Consider the following 22,991-nt stretch of genomic DNA (forward strand, 5'->3'; position numbering starts at 1 on the left):
TCATCCACCCTTGGTTTTGCTTTAGGTTAACACACCAGGCTGTGACTTAAGCTGAGGAGCAAGCCCTGTTGTACTATTCCTGCTCTGGGCCATAATCTCAGGCAGATAGATAGGAAGGCCCCATCCAGCCTGGCATTGAACTCTTCCAGGGACGGGGCATCCACAGCTTCTCTGGGCAGCCTGTCCCAGTGCCTCACCACCCTCATGGTGAAGAATTTCTTCTTCTTTACATCTAACCTAAATCTACTCTCTTTCAGTTTTAAGCCATTACCTCTTGTCCTATCACTACATGCCCTCGTAAAAAGTCTCACTCCAGCTTTCTTGTAGTCCCCCTTTAGGCACTGGAAGGCTGCTATAAGATCCCCCTGGAGCCTTCTTCAGGCTGAACACCACCAACTCTATCTCAGCCTGTCCTCATAGGAGAGGTGTTCTAGCCCTCTGATCATCTTCATAGCATTCCTCTGGACTCACTCCAACAGGTTCATGTCCTTCTTATGTTGTGGGCCCCAGAGCTGAACACAATACTCCAGGTGGGGTCTCACAAGAGCAGAGTACAGGGACAGAATCAACTTCTTGACCTGCTGGCCAAGCTTCTTTGATGCAGCCCAGGACACAGTTGGATTTCTGGGCTGCAAGAGCACATTGCCAGCTCATGCTGAGCTTCTCATCAATCAACAGCCCCAAGTCCTTCACCTCAAAGCTGCTCTCAATCCATTCTCCAACCAGCCTGTATCTGTGCTTGGGACTGCTCTGACCTATGTGCATGACCTTGCACTCGGCCTTGTTGAACTACATGAGGTTCACACGGGCCCACCTCTCAAGCCTGTCAAGATCCCTGTGGATGGCATCTCTTCCCTCCAGTGTGTCAACTGTACCACACAGCTTAGCGTTGTTGGCAGACTTGCGGAAGCTGCAGTCAGTCTCACTGTCGATGCCTCCAATAAAGACATTAAACAGTGCTGGTCCCAGTACTGACCCCTGAAGAATGGTCACTGGTCTCGACTTGGATATCAAGCCATTGACCACAGCTCTTTGAATGTGACCATCTAGCTCATGCCTTATCCACCAAGTGGTCCATCTGTCAAATCCATGTCTCTCCAATTTAGAAACAAGGATGTCATATGAGACAGTGTCAAATGCTTTGCACAAGTCCAGGTAGATGACAGTTGCTTATCCACCAATACTGTAACTCCATTGTAGAAGGCCACCAAATTTGTTAGGCGTTAATTTCCCCTAGTGAAGCCATGTTGGCTATCACCAATCACCTTCTTATTTTCCATGTGCCTTAGCATAGTTTCCAGGAGGATCTGCTCCATTATCTTGCTGGGCACAGAGGTGAGGCTGACTGGCCCATAGTTCCCCAGGTGTTCCTTTTTTTTTCCTTTTTAAAAAAGGAGGTTATGTTTCCCCTTTTCCAGTCAGTGGGAACTTCATCAGACTGCCACAGCTTCTCAAATATGATAAAGAGTGGCTTAGCAACTTTATCTGTCAGTTCCCTCACGACTCATGGATGGATCCCATCAGGTCCCATGGACTTGTGCACATTCAGGTTCTCCATATGGCCTCAAAATTGATCTTTTCCTACTGTGCATGGCTCTTCATTCTCCCAGTCCCTGCCTTTGCCTACTGCGATACCGTTGGTGTGGTTACAGCATTTGTTGGTGAAGATTAAGGCAAAAAAGTCATTGATCACCTCAGCCTTCTCCATATCCCAGGTGATCAGGTCTTCTGTTTTCTTCTGGAGAGGGCCAACATTTTCCCCAGTCTTCCTTTTATCACCAACATACCTGTAGAAGTTTTCATGTTGCCCTTGACGTCCCTGGCCAGATTTAATTCTATCAGGGCTTTAGCTTTCCTAACATGATCCCTGGCTGCTCAAACAATTTCTCTGTATTCCTCCCAGGCTACCTGTCCACGCTTCCACCCTCTGTAGGCATTATTTTTGTGTTTTAATGTGTCCAGGAGCTCCTTGTTCATCCATGCAGGCTAGGCTTCCTGGTGGTTTTCCATGGCTTCCTCTTTGTTGGGATGCATTGCTCCTGAGCTCAAAGGAGATGAACCTTGAATGTTACTCAGCTTTCTTGGGCCTCTCTTCCCTCCAGGGCTTTATCCCATGGTATTCCACCAAGCAGATCCCCGAAGATGGCAAAGTCTGCTGTCCTGAAGTCCAGCGTAGTGAGCTTGCTATGCCCCATTCTCACTGCCCCAAGGATCTTGAACTCCATCATTTAATGGTCCCTGCATCCAAGGCTGCCCTTAAGCTTTACATTCCCGACCAGCCCCTCCTTTTTTTGTGAGAACAAGGTCATAGCACCTCTCCTCATCGGCTCTTCTGTCAATGGGAGAAAGAAATTATTATCAATGCATTCCAGGAACCTCCTGGTTCATTTGTGCTACCTGTTGTGGATTTAACACAAATGTCCCTGTACCCTGTGTTCTGTCTATATATCAAATTCCCAGTGTCAAGTGATCATCTGGAAACCTCAATATTCTTTTATCTGGGGAAAAAAAAAAAAAAAAAAAAAGAGAACATTTCCACCTTTCAACATTATGATAAAAAAGTCTGAAACAGAGGCCAAGTCTTGCCATGGCCATAGAAGTACTCAAGATCTACTGTTACCTAAAATCTAATTATTTGGGGACCTTCACTTACGCTTTTTGAATGCTGGAAATCAGGAAAATGTACTTTACTATGTTTAACTTTTTAGATAGCCCAGAATGACTGATCTGTCTCTAAGTGATGTGGATTCTCTCCTGCCTCTAGTATTAATCATGGAAGATACAAAACTTCCTCCTTGCATTTTCTACACAGTAAATGTGTCCCTATTCTTGTTGCCTAGGTCAAGAAGACTACTTGTCTATGGCTCCCAGTTAACCTAGGGAAGGTGATGAAGCTGGCCTTTGGAGGAAGGTGGAGTCTTCAGAGATAATTTTTATACAGATGGCTAATTTTATGAAAAAAATATTTTCAAGTCTTTTAGCGATATTGAAGGCTAAATTAGATCCATAGTAGACAGAGCTGTATAAGTGAAGTGCATAAAAGTGGGCTACATGCTGCCTTATTTTATTTTTTCAAATTTATCCCAAGCACTGATGGGATTTGTATCTAGACTTACATAGGGCATTAAACCAGCCTCACTAAAATCAGTAGGAGCTGTTAGACTTCTATGGAACCAGGATTTAATCAAGAAAGTTTTGCTTCTCCAATTTTACAGCATTAGAGCATTCAGAACACATCCTATATGCAGTAGGACATGACATAAGTTGCACAAAATTACGGGAGGTAATCCTATAGGATTGCAGTGGGCCATGTTTAATACCCTCTAGATTTTCCTTAGCCCCAATGACTGCACTAGCTTTCACTAACTTCACTGGATCAGAATTACACTGAAACAAGCCAAATTAATTTCTTTAAAGACTCAGCAGTCAATGGATATATGACCTAAAACTATTCATTATTTGAGCCATTGTTCTTAATCAGCTCCCATTCCCTTCCATCATTTTAAAAGGATGCTACAGCCACATCACTTAAAAATTAAGTATTCAACCTTGAGAACACATTTGTATTTTTCACATCTTGAATATTCTTAACTTTTAATTATGAAAACTGGAAAATTTCCCTGTAATCACTGAGCTTAATTGTGTCACTGGTGGGCAGCATCTCTGACTTGTGCCAGAATGTAACATAGCTCTAAAATCCAGACAAAGGTGTTCAGTTACATGTTGGAGGTGAGAAGAGGAGAGTTTAGAAAACAAGCTGTGGAGAACAGAAAATATAATAAAGGACAAAGAGGAGAGAAGTATTTTGTGCAGGAGATGAACTGCCTGCAAACCACGGATTGGTGTTAAATCCTGAACTTTAGTGAGCAGGCGATGAGCTGGGTTCATCTAACACCAACAAACATGATATAGCTACAAGGCATTTCACCCTGGTTAAATACCAGATGAATTAAAGGCTGTTGCCAGCAGCTGTGATGAATGTCACTGGGATGCCGTCTGATTGCTCTCTGAGTTTTATGAGTGAAGTATGTCGGCTCCTTCTTTGTTAAGGTCAGCATGTATTTCTAATGGTTCATCTGCAGGGCTTTGCTGAAGGCACCACTGAGAACACAGGTGCTGGAAAATGTCTTTTTCATGCAGCATGGGCTGGAACAAGCTGGACTGAATAATGTCAGGAGGAACTTTTGCATCAACATGTTTGCAGTGTGGAAACAGGACTGTCAGATCAGGACATGAACTGACAGGCATTTGTGGATGGGACAAACTTACTGCCAAACAACAGGCTTTTTTATTTAACTTGCATTAACATATATTTTTCCTTGGGTTATCTGCTTCTGAAATTCAGAAAGACTTGCACAACTTTTATATAAAGGTGCTTAAAAAAGCCTCAGACCGAGAAAGGACCAAGGTTTGCCTGTTTTCAAGGCTTGCAAGGGTTTTACTACTGGGCTCTGAGACAGCGATTCAGAGAATGGGTTATGAGCTTTTCAACCCTCCTCCTCTGTTCTGGATGATTACGTAAATAAATCTCGGTGCTCCTATTCCTCTGTTTTTTTGTACAGGATAAAGTGAAGTTTGGCTTTCATAGCAATGTGAAATTCCTGGTCACTCGCTTTCCCGCCCATTCTCAGCTCTTCCTCCTTCAGGCTGTCTCCACAGACTACTGGCAGAGGAATAGTTCCTAAATTTTTATTGTGGTCTTTATCTGTATAACAAAATAAGCACCTTACTGCATCTTATTGTTCCTCAATGAATAAATAAACTGCTAGATGTGCTCCTCCCCTGGGAATGTTGATTCACTTTTTAAAAAATTATTTTTTAAAGAACATTTGATCATTTTATACAAACAAGCCAAATAATCTAGCTGTCCCAACACCTGAAAAACATATTCCATCTAATTCCCCCAACTTGCTTACTGACTGCATCCTAGCCATCTCTTGAGGTATAATAAGAAGATAACTAAGACTTTGTCTACACCCAAGAGTAACCCTAATTGTGGATGTTGACAAGAGGTACAGATAAATAGAGTCAGACTGGAGCTTGCACTGACTGAATGATCATGAGCACTCATACCTGCCAACATCTATCATGAACAAAGTGATGGGAACCTGACCACATCGAGCAGAGACCTACTATGTAAGCTCTGTGATTAGCTTATTAAGACTAACATTTCTCTGGATTCACTTGGCTTTCCACGAATTAGCCTTGCTTCATGCATGCATAGACTGTGACACTCTCACACGTGCTGTCCATGCTTAGATCACTCTATTCCACATGTGCTATGAATCCTCAGTGTCTGTGACATGTTGAAAAGCCACAGATGCTTCCCTGCATGTATGCAGTGATCACTTGTCTGGCCAACTGGCAATTGATTACTGCCAAAAGTGGGCACTGACTTCCCTACAGGATGGTTAATGTTGTTACCATGTGGACATTGGAAACATCAACATAAGTCCGTTTACTTTCCTTTGTCTTAGCACTAAGTCTTTCTAATGTCAGGAGATCTAAAGGGAACAGAATGGTTGTTTACATGGAGCCTCTTTGGGCACAGGTAGAAAGGTTGACACAGTATCATTGAGTGTCTCTTCTTGAAATGAAAGGAAGGTTGACTCTCAGACTCTTGGGAAAAACGAAACAAAAGAAAACAAAAGCACACAATTTAAATAATCCACATAGTTTCACTTACATCTATAGGACGACGCACTCCTAGGGCTTGGTTTCTCTGCACATCGGATCCATCCTGATGTGAGCCAGTCTAATTCACTAAAAAGAAAAAACAAAAAAGGAATAAGTAGTGATGGAAGAGCATGGGAGGTCTGGCTTCTCTGTCATGGCAGTTGTCTGTGGCTTCAGCATCATACTAAAAAGTACCATAATGAATATGTGGCAGGAGGTGACCAGTTCAAACCAAATCAACACAGTGAGAAGTAACAACACAGAAGGTTGTTGCAAAACATCTTATCTTTCTACCAAACATTTACTCACTTAAAAGAACAAACACCTCAATTTACTAACATGTTTTGTAAACTCAAACAAATGATAAAAATGTATAATGGAAGATATTCCACCCTGAGCAAATACATAACTAGGGAAACCTCATTTAGCATGAGTACTCTCCCACATGTCTCCTGCTGCAGGTGTCCTCTTTGTCCCTTCCTCTGTCATTCCCTCCCACTCTGAAATAAAGGTGAAAGCTTCACAGTTCTGCCACTTCATCATGGCTCACGTTGCAGTTAAAACAGAACTCAAGGTAAAGATGGAAAAGTCTTAATAGAAAATGTACTGACCTTGATTCTGCAAGATTCCCATGTTACAAATATCACCAGGGTCAATCAAAACATATTGGGATTTCTGCAATGATCTGAAGCTAGATATGTTCCCCAAACCACAGCTGGCTCAAGAAGCCAGTTCCCACCTTCCCAGCTCCAGTTAAAACTTCCATTAAAACTCATTGAAAAGAAAGAGAACCATCTGTTTCAGGAGGAGATGAAGCTTATGCCACTAGGCTTGGTTTCAGGTGCTTCTCTTGCAGAACCATTTCTGTGACAGTTTGTGGTCCTGCTGAGACTCCTGCCATGCGGACGAATAATGCTGTGTTACAGGACTTGGCCTTTCGTTTAATTCTCTCTGTTAAACTGCTCATTTACACTTTGAAGAATATCGACCCTGAAAGCTGAAAGAAAATTACGAAGCGCAGATTTTTCTTCATCCTCACAGCACAAAATTGTTCTATTTGCTTTCTGACAGATATAGGACAGTACTGATTTAAATTACTTTCCTTCATACTTCTCACCTATTTCTCAGTCTTCCCCTATTTTTTCCCATTTGATCTCTTACCAGAAGAGGTGGGCTGGCACTCATATGCTGAAACAACACCCAAGAGAGCTGATGTATAAGCAAGAGCTCCATTCTGTCACCTATAAATGGAGATACAAATTCCAGTCAAAGAGCACAATAGGTGTTTGGGTCAATAGTGTCTTAGATTACCTTAAATAAATCCAGAGCCCACCCCTTAAAAGGTCCCAAGCTTTCCACAAATCCTCTCTTCTCATAACAGCTCCACTGCCTTCAAGTTATGCTGCTTTCAATTTTTGTTTCTTAGCAAAGGCCATCACTGACACAAAATGCAAGCAATTTTTCTTTTAGTACTTTTCTGGTTATGATAAGCAAATCCATTTAGTAGTTTCTGTGACTTTGTAAGCATTTTTTTTCAGTATGTAAAATGTGTTTTTTGAGTTGGCTCTGATAGTACACTGAAAAACACAACATAGTTGAGGTTTACATTTTCACAAGTAATTTATAATTTTTGATGGTTAAATTTTTGCATGCTCAGATGTGGAAATTGAGACTGGTATCTCAAAGTTGCTCAAGCACTGTAGCTTTGAAAAGAAACACAAACTATACAAATCCTGTACTCTGGCATGCCCCACCTTCAGTCCAGACACTCACCCAGAATGAAGTCCTCAGCCCACAGAGATATATAGCAGGTATGTTACTCATAGACATGCTTAAGGACAGGGCTTCTTGGATCAGGTGCCGTGTTCACTGTTTTGCAGAATCAAACTTGAGCTGTGAGTGCATATTTTGCAGTACAGAGCATTCCCAAAACAGCACTGTTGAGTGTCTGGTTTTTGTGTGCCTGAGCTGAGAGGACTCCTCTGATTGCAAGCCACACAAACAAGGACAGCTCATGGGGCTAACTACAGGGGCACTATAAAGTACCTGAAATGATTTGGAAAGAGGGTATAGGGGGTTTGTGGGCTACCAGAGACGTCTTTTAAAATGATCTAACATAAGAAACTCCAGGCATGTCTTCCTTCTGTGATCTATTTTGTACAAAGGTACTCCTGCACTAAAAGCAAACCAACATTGCAGTGTAAAACTCACAATTGATTTATATCTTGCTAACTTTTCATTTATCTTTATTCCTTTGCATTCAGTGTGCAAAAAAGAAGAAAAGGAATTACTGGAGAAAAAAAATAGAGGGGGGAAGGAGAGAAACAATGGACTCCTGTACTACACAAATATTTACAAGAACCAAAGTTTTGAATCTGGTGGCACCACAGTAGAATCTAAAGTTTAAACATGCTGAAAACTCCTGAAAAAGCAACAGAGGTTTCTGCTTTCCCACAAGATGCCTCACCGGACTCTTTGGAATCAAATGGTGGAAGATTAAGCTTCTCTGAGTCAGGAACCTGTACAAGTTATTTTACCATGCGTTATGCCACAGGCAGAGGCTAAAGCACAAACATGGAAGAGTAATGCGAAAGCACTGGCACCGTGAAGCAGCACAATGCTGGTGCAAGAGAGGCTGGAAACTCAAAATAGATTTGAACTGGTAAGAAAAAAGAGAGGGAAATTTCTTACTGGGCTAAACATGTCCCTCACACTACAAGATGACTTCACTCTCTGAGGGTTTTCTCTTCCTGGAAGCAGTCTGCAGAAATGGGGGTGGGAGGAGAGACACAGAAAAAGAGCAGTGAAAATACAAAAGATACGGGATTGGACTTTGCAGTGTATCCATTGTTTTTTTATTTTGTTCTACTGAAGCTAATTATAAAGCCTTCATTAATTCAATAGAGAAAAGCTGTAACACGACCAAGTACTTGTGAAAATTTTATCTTTAAAATAAATGCAACTTAGAGACTGCCAGTAGGAGTCCCCAGTCAAAGAGCCAGGAAAAACACCCTCTTTTCTTATTGCCAGTGAAGAGCGTTTCTTTCCTTACTTCTGAAGAGGAACTAATGCTCTGAAGTAAGTAATGGCAGTGAATCGGCACATTTGCTAGACAAGGCAAAAAAGAGCACCTTTGCCTTTGCTGTCTGACTTTCTAAATTCTTGAGTCAATTACTGCAGTTTGCTGTTTGTATAGAGAAAGGGTGGCTAGGGAGAAAAAAGACTTCCTTTCCTGAGGACACCTGCTCTGAGAAGCTCTGATAAATTGAATATGCATAGCACAGGAGAGGTGCTTGCAAAGTGTTAAGTAAAGCACCTAACAAGTAACAAGGGAGGTGGGAAGAGGAAGAACGGAAGGATACAAGGCAGACAGACTATAGGATAAAGCATACACAGAATGCCATAATGAATATGTACATCAATATTTAAACTATTAGAATCTTTTTCCCCATTACAAGTATGTGTTTCTTTCACAGTTCCCACATGCAAGTCGTTATTTTGATTAATCTTCCCAACTTAACTGAAATTAGAAAATGCTCTATGTCAACCTTAAATATAGTTTATTTTTTAATGTCAACTCACTTCATTTCAAGAAAAAAATGGTTACATTTCCCATTTTTTTCACATTTGTGATTTTTCAGAATTTGTTCCTTAAATTTCGGTATCTCATTCTGATTATCTTACATCCATGCAGGAGTCATTCTAAAATGGCAGGCTTTTCAGTTAAACAAAAATTGAACTTGTTGAACAACTCAAATATCTTTCCACTGACAGCTGCATTTGGTGCCCAAGACCTATGGAAAATTAAGAACACCCATAGTACAGCCTAAGTTTAATTGCATGCTTACCTCCCTGATTTTGTGACTGATAAAATCGCATGTTGAAATGAGATTTGAGCAGAACTACATACAAGATTGCTGAAAACATGGGTGAAACTCACATTTGAGATGCTCCAATAACTTCCCGTCACCCAAAAGGAGGGCTCTGCTCCTCCTTTGCTCTACCAGTACTGGTAACTCCCACCCCCATGTCACTTCTTCCAGCCTTACACTCCCACTCTGTGGCAGCAGCTCTGGAGCTAATTTGATTCACAAATTCAGCACTAAACTATTGATGCTTTTGCTGCATAATGTTCTGTTGGTTCAGCAAGTTCAGCCCACTGCAGCGTGGGATCAGAAGCCCACCAGAGCTGGGGTGAGGTGCAAGGGGTGCCAGTACGTCAGCTACAGTGGTATCACATAACTTTAAAATTAGGTGCCCTTTTCAGGCTCTTGCTATCTTTAAAACGTGTCTTTAATATATGCTTTTACAATCTCTAATTGTTAGGAGAGAACTCAGCCCTAGAGCTATTTTTCTAGTGTTTCATGTATTCAACACCTTCATCTCCCACTAGTGTCAGTGGGAGCAGAGTGCAGTCAGCCCTGGGGCGCTGGGCTCTCCACGACCACATACACCAAACGTCTGTTCCAACAGCTAACAGGGAAGTCACTGACAGAAGTACAGTGCTCATCATCTTCTAAGCCCATCCAAGTGTTATTTGTCCCACACTTTTATGCGTGTGTCACATTTGCTTGTTGTCCAAGAAGATAATATCCGTGCTCATCTCAAGCATAGAGACAATTTGGTTTTGTTGGTAACATGTTTGTCCTTTGCTAGAGGAACGTTAGCCCAACTGGGGCTTATCGTTGACTTCTCTGAAGCACGGCAGGTAGGCCAAAATTTTCACACATAACACCTATATTTAGCACCAAATTGACATGGACGACTACATGACAGCAGGACTGCACTAGAAACTTTAGCTGGTAAAGCAGCGTGTAGCTCAGAGTTGGTCAGAGGTGTGATTTTAGTGCAGCATCTTAATGTCAGCAACAGTGCTAGCACAGACACAGTTAAAAGACTACTTCGTGCCTGTTAAAGCTTATTTCATTCTGGGAACTGATACAAAATGTAGCAAAATAAAAGGTGTTTTGCTGATAGAAGTTAGGATGGACATCAATAGTGATCTAAACCAAGTGGGCGCACAGCTGTGATCACATCGTATCACACAGGCACATGTCTTGGACTGGCTCATGCCACAGGGGAAGGGACTGGAGGGACAAAGCATTGGCAGTCCCGCTGGCAAAACGACTCCTGCTAAAAGCTGCATCTCGTAGTGGTAAGGCAATGGCAGGACTGTACCACCATTGGGTTTATGCAAGAAGGTGGGCCTCAGGCGGATGTTTTGCCATCACTAGAACACCACAGAGCTCAGGCAGTGAGGCATTTGTGAAAATCTTACATGTTAAAATGCGAATATTTTTTTGGCAAGTTTTAGGCACCTAAGCTTGATAAATACGTTCTGAATAGCTGGAGTCCTATGTTTGTACAGTTAGTCTGAGACACTCAAAGTATCTTTATGACATCTCAAGAAATAAATACAATGAAGACTGTGTGTGTGAGAGAGAGAGAAAAAGAGAAAGAGATCCTTTTCCTGGTAAGTGTGAAGGAAAGCTACCACCATACCACTTCACATAAACATCACGTTAAACCCTACTGCTGTCAGGGCTAATTGAAATTTACAGGATTGGTACTTGCAGTATTAACCCAGGAACTGTCAAGCTTCATTATTTCCAGTGGGGTCTGACAGACTTGTCTTAACATTATGAAGTGTCAGTCTCTTTTCCCTTGATGACAAAGATATAACATCTGCATTTCCCCACCCTATTAGGCTAAAAGGGTATGAAAATTACCATTTTGGTCAGTATTTCAGTGTTTTCAGGATCATGATAGTCCAGTCACAGCTGTCACAAATACAAAGAAAAAAGTAACTGTTTGCTTTATAATTGCTATCTTTCCCTGTTGACCCAAATGAATACTACAATTTCCCACTGGCAGACACAGTAATACAGTTAACACTTCTGATTAAAAGACTACCTAGAAAAGTCCTTTCTCCCTTTGTTTCCGACTGACTGAGAGGACTGATGTTAAAAAACCACAGACAGAGCAAAGCTGCATTTCATCTTCAGAGATCTGTGTTCAACTAAAAGCTTGGACATGAAGACTGGAGGTTGTCTCCAGTACAAGCCTTCTCTTTGAAGTGTCGTCCACTTCAATTTAATGTCTTACAAAAAAGAAAAAAACCCCTATATTATCAAAAACTGAATTCTAATACAAACTTACCCCCATGGATTTTTAACCAAACTGTATTAAACCCACTACAGGTCTTTCCACTGGCATCAGTAATACCCCTAGATTGCTGAGATATTCATAGGGGCAGATGATCCTCCACAAAAAGGGGTGAAGATATATGTATATAAGAAAAAAAAATAAACAAACCAAAAGAAAACCTAGGACTACTCAAATTTAAGAACTTGTAAACTAACTTTCTGACTTTTCACTCAAAATTACACTGCCAGTTAGCAGCTCCAGCTGGGCTGAACAGAGACTCTGGGTCAGAATGGATGGACAAATCCATCTTCCCCAGAAATAAAAAATTTGAAGTAGCATTATATATGTAACCTACCTTTACAACAGTTACCACAACATCTTGTTGTGGGAGTCAAGGAAATCAATTTAAATTTAAATAAGTAGCAGCTCTATTTTCTCAGTCTGAATCCAAATGCTAAGCTTTTGGTCCTAAAAGCCTGTGCATAGACCTGATCCGTAGGACAGCCTTTTGAAAAAAAATCAAAATTCCACTTCTCACCAGTGGTGCATGCAACATAGAAAGCCAGAGAGTACAGCAGTATGCACAGTGCAAACCGGTTAAGCGAAAATAAAGTAAAACCTACCAAATCTGAACAAGTTGCCCTCTGCAAACAGTCTGAGCCCAGCAGTTTCATCACAGATGTTTCCTTCTCTCATTTGGATTCGTGTTCTTACTTGACTCAGCTCCTTGTCCCTCTAGTGTCGGACTGCAGTTCAGTGGGTCAACCTGAAAAGAGTGGAGGACTTAAATTCAGCCTCATGGTTGGTTCCAGCAATGGCTGGCCCACCTGTAACTGGGCTGTGACAAGGTGGTGCCAGATGCTCACAAGACACGAGGGGACCAAGAGACTTGAGCCTATTGTGCTTTTCTGCACAACCCCTGTTAGAGAATGAGCATTACCACCTACAGATTTGTGAAACACAGAGATCACCAACGTACCTGTCTATACATGTGAGGAAAGCATTATAAACCAGCGGATCAATGTAACAATGCTCCATCAGATTACCTGAGACAATTGTTAGCTGCAAGCTGATAATTTTTATTGTTACTACGCTCAAAGCTCCAAAGCCTAATTAAGTTATTAATTTGAATGTATGTAGGTTAGCGTATATTCTCACATTCAATATATAAGTGCAGCAGACCTCATGTCTCTCTCATAAATATTCAGAAGTTGCATGTTTTCAAACACTCAGAACTTTCTGAACAAAAGATGGATAGAGGTTCAATGAGGACAAAAGATCATAAATAGTTCAATGAAGCTGAGAGGAAGAACACATTTTTTAGTCCTCTTCCACCTCAGTTCTTTCAACTCAAATAAAAGCACAGAAGCAAAGGTCAATGATCACTATTCTAGCTCCCATTGACATGAACTCTTCATAACTACAAGGCTAATTAATAGAATCCTAAGTAAATTCTCTGATTAAAATTGCAGAAACAACCAGGACACACTCAGCCTAATCCATTCATCCTCCTTACCTGCAGAGAGACAATATCCAGAGGTCCTTGTGACTGGAGAAACCAGGAAAAGATAAAAAGAAAAGTGCAAGTATATTAAAAAAAATGCATAGTACAGGAAAGTTCTGCTCTACAAGGAAAAGATGAACATTCATTTCCATAGGAAGATATTAAAAACTCAGAAAATTCAAGGGATTTTTTTTCCACACAAGATCTAGCTGGATTGCAGGACTGTTGCAGGAAGACAAGGAGGCATGAAGACAAGAAGATGCAACAAGGGATTGCATTTAATCACACAAAATCAAGAGAATCCAGATATATCATAACTAATTATATAAATCTTCAAGGGATGCTAAAGCTGGTCCACCAGAACTTAATGATTAGAGGGTAATATACACCTTAGTGTCATTCACTGTCAGATATTGGATGTTGTGCTCTAACTGTAGGTCTGATCTAGTAGAGCAATTTCTGTATTTCTTCTTTGGCTGAAAGATTCACGCTCATTCACACATTTTCTCATGTCTGTATCCTTTTGATAATCATAACATAATTTACAGCATTTGAAAACCATCCATAAGTCAGGCTTTACTGTCACACACCTAATACCATGTTTGGCAGGTGTTGCAAATATTTTTCAGGATACGAATGATTAATGGTATAATTACAGATTTCATATTGACTAATAGCTTTAATTCTGGGAGGGCATTAATACTGTTGTTTCAGCAGCATTTAGCAGAATTTATCTTTGAAACAGCTTTCAGTGTTATAAGTATTAGCTAATAACTAATAACTGTTATGTTAATTGTGAGGTACAGTGTTTAGTAAACAAAACAAAAGCAAAAAACATGATCAAACAGTATTTCCTGTTTATCTTTTAATATCTCTGTAAAGTTTACCTATCATATTTTTCTCCTGTTTATATAACTTATATAATGTTATACCACAGTAAACGCTGATATATCAGTAGGTTGTAGGAAAAACCCCTACATGTTTAGGTCGGCAATTTCATTTTGTAAAAAACAAGAAGTCCGGGCAGAGGATGAAGACTATTTGCACTTGAAACAACAGAACAATTGGTTTGGAAAACAGAGCTTAATGTGTGAGCTGGCAGCTGTCCAAGTATCCCAGAAAGATGTTCATTTTCTTTGCTCACAGGCTTCCCAGCCTCTTCCCCAACTCCTGGTTTATTGTGACAGCCGAAAGCTGCACAATCTAACCTCTCACCAGGTTTGGTGATCCTTTGTAGGAAACAATTGTCACTTGAGGGTCCAGAAATAAGGGAATGTTGTTTTGAGTCCATAAAACATAATTCTTAATTGTGGGAATAAATTTGCTGTGAGATATATCTGCATGGACTGTTTTTCTGTGTGATTCCTTTCTCCATTTTGCCCTCATCCTCTTTTTTCCCCTCATCTAAATGCCCTTACTCAAACGCAACCCTGTCCTTTGACACTTGATAAGAATTTAAGCCAACCACTGCTTATAGTTTTCCTTAGCAGTCAATCTGATGGATTTCCTAATGGCTATTCTTATGATTTATTCTTTATTCAATTTGTATAATACCAACATTCTGAAATATTACTGCTTGTCATACACTAAATCATCCATTTTCTGTTCACACATCAACTTGCAATACCACACCAATTTTTGTCCTCTCCTGAAAGCCAAGTATTAAGCTGAAAAAATAACAGACATCTTCATTCTTGTGCAGCTCAACTCCCAGGGAATCAGTTGCCAATAAAAGTAGAGAAAATAACCACTTAAAAGTGTTAAAGATGCTAATTGAGTTCCAGTTAACTTGGCCTGGCTGGAAGCCAGTGTATCTAGAATGGCACTGACAGGGAGCAAAGATCTATGCATTGCTCATATACTGCATATGTTTTTCCCAATGACAAAAAATTGTTTGGAAGAAGAGCAGTAGCAATGTGTGCTAAGCATTTTTTCTCCTATTATATTACTCTTTCTAATGTCTTTTTGTGATTGAATCATTATTATAATTCAATGACCACAGGGAAGAATGGGTAGAAAAGGATGCACAAGATAGGTAAGACTTTGTTGTAGCTGTGGAACTTCCTTAAATACTATTTGCATTTTCATACCTAAAAAAAAAGACAGAGCAAAGTTGGAGAAAGTATGGAGAATAGTAAATAACACAATTCAGAGGAGGGAGCTACTGCTTTGTGAGGGACTAAATGGGCTGGGACTCCTCAAGTTGGACAGCAGATGGGTGAGGACTGAAGAACAGGGTTTAGAAGCTCATGATAGCACTGGACAAGGTGAGTGATTATTCAGTAAGTCCCACACTATTTGAACTAGGGAACATATGACAAATAGGAGACCCACCTAAAATGGATTTTTTAAGTACTTCTTTCATTTTTAAACAAGAATGAACTGCAGGAATCTATTGCCACAGGGGATCGTGGAGGCAGGAGAGGTTCAAAGAAGACCGGTCAAATTAATGGACAACAGGTCCATAAGCAGACACTAAAACAAATAGGCAGGGATGCACTAGCATCCCGTATCCAGCAGTTGTGGATGGTGGGGAAATACAAGTGGAAAGGACCACAGGGAGTAGCCAGGGCTGCATTCTGTTCCCAAACAGCACCTGCTGTTGTCACTGCAGGGGACAATATGTTGGATAGGAAAAAGAGATAAAAAAAATTGCCATGTTGGGTTAGACCATTATTAACATCATCATCGCATTCTAGATGCTCATCCTATATCTTGATTTCTATATGCTTGTAGCATTCCCAGCACAACAGGGACCTCTCTGTGCCAAAGATGCAAGGAATAAAAAGAAACATTAGAAAGATGCACACGGGTCTACAGAAACTACATAACACGCTTGCTGAAGGCATGATGTAGTTCCTAATTATTTGATAACATCATTTATTCTAATTTCCCTCCCTCTTTAAAAACAAAAAAAAACCCCACTCCAAACAACAAATAAACCAAACAAAAACAACAACAAAAAACCTCAGGCACATACAAAAGAAACCCACCACAACAAAAAAAACCCCATTGCATCTAGAACTTTTAATAATGCATGTATTCTACCAATGTCTAGTTAGATGTGATCAGAGGTGATAATGCCCTATTAACCTCAGGTTAGACTTAAAAAGGTAAAGCAAATATATCCCAACAGAAAATCAGTGTTCGTTTAATAACTTCCCTTTATTTTTCTCCACTGGAAATTAATACATTGCTATGGTAATTTACCTATTTTATCCTCAAACCGTAATAACATACAGATGCAAGGAAAGAAAATTACCCTCCATATAAAAGTATAAAATTAGCAGCACATGTCCTTACTAGGATAATCAGAAGTACTTAAAGTTGACCTCAAAGCAAAAGTAATTGGTTCTCCGCTCCTTTGTGTCTGTTAATTATCTCTGGAGGGGATACAGAAAATTGTCTTTTGTTTGTTTTCTGCATTATAAATGTAGATGTTTCTTGCCTTGGAAGACTTGAGACCTGAGACTTCCTAAGAGTCAAAACCTGGAAGCGACTTGAAGAAAAGGGAAGGATTCTTATGTTTCTTTGGCCTTGAATTTTACGTAAAACCAAATATACAGAGCACCAGAATAAACAGTCATGGGAAAAAGCAATATGCATGCTTATCACTACATAAAAAGTAGATCAATTCACATGCTTGATGTCTATAAGAAATTGATGCATTTTGGATAGTTCAGCCTAGAAATGGGTGAGTTACAATTATATACATTTATTCTCAGATAAGCCATTGATTTACCACCTACCTATGCACTCTAGACAGTTCATACAACTCTTCCAAATTATTTGAGTGGATTTGGCTCCTCAATTAATTCTGCTAATAATGCAAGTACTTTTATAGGCCCTTGTCACCAGATTATGGCACGTCAAGCTAGAAGGCTTGCTGCTTAATGTACATTCACAAGCATGTATTTTTCTAATAAGCACACAGCATTCTTCAACAAAAGGAGGAAATTAAAGAAAAATATGTCACCTTTTTGAGCAAAGTTGTGCTATAGGAGCACTACATGTTAAAAACCCATCACCAACAAAAAACAACAACAACAAATGACAGTGTTGTGTTTTCTGAAATAATTTACATTTAGTCCAGGAACAAATGGGTGTCCCCTACCTGTTTTTTTTCTCTCTAGCATAGTCTGCAGTATGTAACTACAAGCTCGTTGCATTTTTAATTGGTCGCTAGCTAGAAATGTTTGCTATTTCCTTCTTTTTCCAACAGAAAAAACCCTGCTGTTTTCTATTATTTTCAATTCTCTTGCAAATAATTGAAACATGGCCTCTAGATTCTTGAACCACGGCACCATAATAGTACCTTAATGCCATTCTTTCATCAGTGATCATCTCTTCATAAAGACCTGTGGTTTGTAACAATATCTATTGTGAAACCTAAACCAAACTAAATAATAGCCAGTATTCACAAACGAGCTAATTTCTGCACATAGTTCTTCCCCAGGAATAGCAAGAATGCTTTCTTTGCATCCTCAAAACACAGGAAGAGTTAGATCTCTACCCAGCAAAGTATTTTCATCACAAGTTTAACTATAAGCATGAGTAGCACCTTTGAAAACAAACTCTTGACATTTAACCAAGAACTTAGTGAGACATGTAGGTATATTTCTATTGTACAATTCACATTTTTTAAAAAAAATCATGTTTCTCTCCCACCCTGCTTACTTATCAGTTTTCAGTTCTCATACTAACCCCCAATGAAACGTCAGATTACAGAAAGATCAAGAACATCTCCATGCCCAGTTCCTCTCCAGCAGAAGATTGCTAAAACATCCCCTGAAAGATCTACTGACATGATGTTCCCCGACCGCCCAAAGGTAACATCGTGCCAGCACTGCAGCCTTGTGCTAGTGAAAGCTCCCACCAACCCACCTCAGAACAATATCTCCATCCCATGAGGCAGGAGGCTCTGGGGTGACCGTTGAGTGCACTCGGATTTTACAAACTGTCATATGGCGAGATAGTGGTGGGTTTCAATGCCGTCACCTATTCAGTCAGCCCAGATGAACTAGAATCACCATTTCAGTTATATCATAGCTCGGGGCGAGAACATGTCACCCTCTTTATTTCCAGCTCAGAACAAGCTGCTTAGGCAGATGCTAACTGTGGTCCTCCCTGCCACGTTCTGTAGAGTGGCCTTTGTCTGGGTTAATTGAGCCCCCACTCCATTTAATAGGCTGTTGAAGTCTTATTGAAACAGAGCTAGTGCCGCAGGTTAAATACATTGCAGCGCTCTTGTTAATCCCCTCATTAATGGAGCTGTAAAGCTTGTTGAGAGCTGTGAGTTTGCATATATTATCAGAGAGTTCTTCACTCAAGTGCTATCAATAAAATGACAAAGACAGTTTGCAAATAGTGAAATCAACAGTGACACAAAGCTAGATACCTTAAAAAAATAAACAAGTTAATAACTGATAAATCTAATTTTCACACTTGGAAGATAAAAAAAAGCAGGTTGAAGAATCTCCTTTATTATTGGATGAACTTCAAACATGAATTATACAAACACAATTACTTTCCCTGAGCAGAGAGAACAAGGAAGAAAAATACCACTTCTTCAGCAGGGCCTTCTGGCTGAGGGTTGGCTGTAGCTGTTAAGAAGTAACTTAATGAGCCATGCACAGACTAGCTGCACTTAGCAAAACCAAAGAAAACAAATGAGTTAATAATACAAAATAAGAAGTGAACTTAAATATAAAATACAATGGAGCATATTGAGAAAGCCTCGTATGGTCTCCAAAGGAAAAGAAAGCAGAGTAGGCCCTGGAAAAAAAAGAAGTGGGTGGTTAAGAGCAGCATTTAGCAAACCAGGGCTCTTTCACACCTGCCAGGAGAGGGAGCAGGAGAAAGGCCTCCCCCAACACATGCACAGTGGGAGATTGCTGGCTGTCAAACAGCAAAGAAATAGGAAGACAGGACTGCATGGATGATGTTCACCTGGACTCAAGAGAAAGAGTCTGAGCAGGAGAGGCAGCCACTAAAAGCAGGATGAGAGCAGAGCCATCTGGATCCCAAACTATCAGGTGCTGATGTCAAAGAGCACATGGTGATGACCTACTGGGGCCAACCAGTAGCCTCTTGAGTACGTGTTTTTCCTAATGCTGACCTGCAGTAACAATCTTCCTTTTAATAAGGAAGGCAGAACTACCTGAAAATATATTTTTGTGCATATTCACATTTCTATTTTAACTGCATGATCCTTGGCAGATCAGAATGCCATGGAGAAGCCCATACATAAAAAATATTGACTAACACCATCAAAACTGACCTCTTGTAGCTATAATGTTGATTTAGTGCTGATTTCAACTTCCTCCTCTCTGTTTCTGGCCAGTGAACGTATATGCTTTAGAAAAGCCCAGTGAGGTAATTTCAGAAACATGACAGCCACAGCTGAGTCCTCTATGGATACTGTCAGTTCTTTTTCTAAAATGTAATGTGAATGTCTCTGGTTACCTCTTATTTTCTACCTTGTTCTGACTTTCTGGCCTATAAGAAAACCTGATTCTCATTCTTTTCTTAACAGCTCCACCAGTATAAATAGTTAGTTATAATCCTGATCAGGGCCTTTTAAAAAATTCTGGAATAATGCATAGGCAAAGTTTGCTCATCTATGCTAAGAGCATGCCCTACAGCATGCACACCAGTGACCGGATTGGACCATGACTTTAGTACAGACAGTTCTTTACGGCATAATGAGAATTGTGCCTTCTTGGGCACTTTCAAAACTTAACTCTGAATGCTTTCTTCTGAGAATGAATCCCATGCCCTTCCCAAACACTTCTATTAGCTAAATGAGGACTATATACTACCATAGTTTTCTACTGTGGTTTGGTGCTCTCCTTTTTCAAATTTGGAAACAACCAGAAAGTGGGGGTTTGGGTTGTCTGGGGTTTTCTTCAACTTTTTGTTTTCCTGCAAGTTTAATACCATCTCTATAAACTGTACATAGCTTGATGTAGATGCAAAATCTTTCTTTCCAAAATCCCCAGGATGCTACCTTTGTACAAAAAAAAAGTCTGAGAAAAACTGGACACCAGCTGGCAATGTGCACTCGCAGCACCGAAAGTCAACTGTATCCTGGGCTGCACCAAAAGCAGTGTTTCCAGCAGGTCAAGGCAGGTGATTCTCCCCCTCTACTCTGCTCTCATGAGACCCCACCTGGATAACTGCGTCCAGCTGTGGGGCCCTCAGCACAAGACAGATGTGCACGTGTTCGAGCAGGTCCAGAGGAGGCCATGAAAATGGTCAGAGGGATAGAACGTTTCGCCTATGAAGAAAGGCTGAGAGAGTTGAGGTTGTTCTACCTGGAGAAGAGAATGCTCCAGGGAGACCTTCTTGTGGCCTTTCAGTACTTAAAGGAGGCTTATAAGAGCTGGAGAGAGAATTTTTATGAAGGCCTGTAGTGACAGGACAAGGGATAATGGTATTAAAGAGGGTAGATTTAGACAGGACTTAAGGAAGTGTTTTATCACTAAGCTCAAGTGTGTAAAATGTACTTGTGCCCATGCTCCTGCATAGGCTACAGAAAATTTAGCAGACTGCTATTGCAAACTATATTAGTCAGTCATTTCTGTGAGTCTGCAGACTTCAGTACATGCACAGTATACTCACAGTAACAGAATTTCTGCAGTGTTTTCCACAGCAAAAGGCACTCCTCTACCAAGTCAGCCTGGGTGACTGTTTTCCACTAGACCTAGCAAAGCACACTTTGAAAGGCTGGCATCTTTCACATAAACTTTCTTATTTATGTAAATTAAAACTTTCATATTCCTTCTTCTCTGTTCTCTAGGTCATCAGTAAAATAAGAAAAAGGAAGTGATGACCTAAGTGGAGAAAAGAGTCCCCACTGCATGGCATAACAGACAGGAGTTGCCAGTTTCCCTTCCAATTTATACAACTTCTGTCAGCACAAGGAACTCCCCTCCTTTCCATTGAAAGTATAAAGTTTAATAGTGTTTCTATTAATAATTAAAGCCTTTGGGTAGCATCAAGTGGAGCATTCACAAAAACTTGCAGTTCTTGATCAAAATGGGACTCTTAGTGAACATAAGCCAATGATTTTTAATGGAATTTCTTGTGCTTCCTCCTCCTACTTGCCTCTCATGAAAATATTCCACCAGAAACACTTCTCACTGGCTCTTTCAAATACTGAGCCTGTAGGCAGGCAGTAGCTGAATAAATATTCTACTGCTAGCAAGGCTCAAATGAATGAGTGTCCATCTGCACAAAGCTTGCTTTGCTCCCCATGGGTCTAAAATGGCACCTGTTAAGCAACACACAGATGGGTTTTATGTTTGCCAGTTGATCTAAACAGGGATAGTTGTCTTATTGATGGTGATCCTTGGCTGGCCATAATGCTTAAAAAAAAGGAAAAATCTTGGCATAGGAACACCTTTAATTTAGTTTTAAAAATATGTATTTAGCTTGACTTGAGTAAAATGGCTTTTTATTTAATTTTCATTTACTACCAGGCAAAGTAAACTGGGATTTTATCTGAAGAGGTGAATATCTAGCATGAATCAATAACTCGGCTTGTGAGTATTTCGGAAAAATTTCTTCTACCAGCACCTTCCCTCTGAGGCTGTAACAAGCAAAGAACACTGTCTCTTTGACTTTCTCTAACCTACATTGCCTTTCCAGACCAAAGAAGCACATGTGATATGATACCTCTTCAGTGTTGTGTTCTGCTGTCATACACCGATGCTTTATTGCTCACCCAGTTACCATCCAGTCTTCCGTTGCACATTGTCTCCATAAGTTTACAACACGCAAACACTGTCCTCTCAACACAGTGCTATGCTTTAACTAAGCAACAGGGATTTGAAGTCAATGGTAACGTGACCCTTGTTCTTTCAGTCAGTCAAAAGGAGTCTTTAACTAGGAAGAATTTGATTGACAGAAGAATAAATTATTTCTTTATTCCAAAGCTTTTTAGTGTATACTTTTCTAAGCCTTTACTTCATTTCTTGTGTAGCTCCCCAGTCGCTGGGAGTAACTTTTCACAGTAACAATGCAGGACATTGGTTTCATGTAGTATCTCTGCTTCACAGCACCAGCCCTTACCTCTCACTATCAAAATCTCCAGTAAATACCAATATCCTCACCTGCTTACAACCAGGGAAGTTGCTTTCCCCACTTGTCCTAAACATATGCTGAAGTCTTCCAACTGGAAATAGTCTTTGCAAAATAAAGGTATTTTTTTGTAAAGTTTGGGGTTTTGTTTGTTTGAGGTTTTTTTTTTTTAAGATTGCTGTAGCTAAAACTCTTCCTATTTTTACACACAGTTGAAGACAGAGACTTGTTCAGACCACATCCTAACATATCCAGAGAATTAGGATTACCTTTCTATGTAGCCTGTAGTTTCATTTGTGGATGAGCAGTTCTCCTTTTGTAGTTTGAGATGGGGTTTGCCATTTTTGAAGATTCCATGTCAGAAGAGTGCTCCAAATACTTTTTGTGTGTTCTTCAGGAACACTGCAAAAGAGAAGAATTCCCAGGTTGTAATGAACTTACATCTATTGTGATTTAAAAACCAACAACAACAAAAACCCAACACCTCACAAACAAACAAAAACCAACAGCAAAAAAACCCACCCAAAAAACAGCAAACCAACAAAAAACAAACCAAGAAACAAACAAACAAAAACCAAAC

At 40.2% G+C, this 22,991-nt stretch overlaps 1 long non-coding RNA gene across 2 annotated transcripts in view; it reads right to left on the reverse strand.

Annotated features, from left to right (window-relative positions):
- The window catches only part of LOC110364770 (uncharacterized), a 117,423-nt gene that overhangs the window by 14,144 nt on the left and 80,288 nt on the right, over positions 1-22,991 (reverse strand). For both annotated transcript variants that reach the window (XR_010470875.1, XR_010470876.1), the window contains 5 exons: positions 22,681-22,813; positions 13,340-13,372; positions 12,447-12,589; positions 6,838-6,917; positions 5,687-5,763 (listed from right to left, as the gene is read on the reverse strand). This is a non-coding gene — a long non-coding RNA (uncharacterized LOC110364770). The remainder of the gene's footprint in view (positions 1-5,686; positions 5,764-6,837; positions 6,918-12,446; positions 12,590-13,339; positions 13,373-22,680; positions 22,814-22,991) is intronic.

This window comes from Columba livia, chromosome 2 (genome assembly GCF_036013475.1).
Source record: "Columba livia isolate bColLiv1 breed racing homer chromosome 2, bColLiv1.pat.W.v2, whole genome shotgun sequence".
NCBI classification, from domain to species: domain Eukaryota; kingdom Metazoa; phylum Chordata; class Aves; order Columbiformes; family Columbidae; genus Columba; species Columba livia.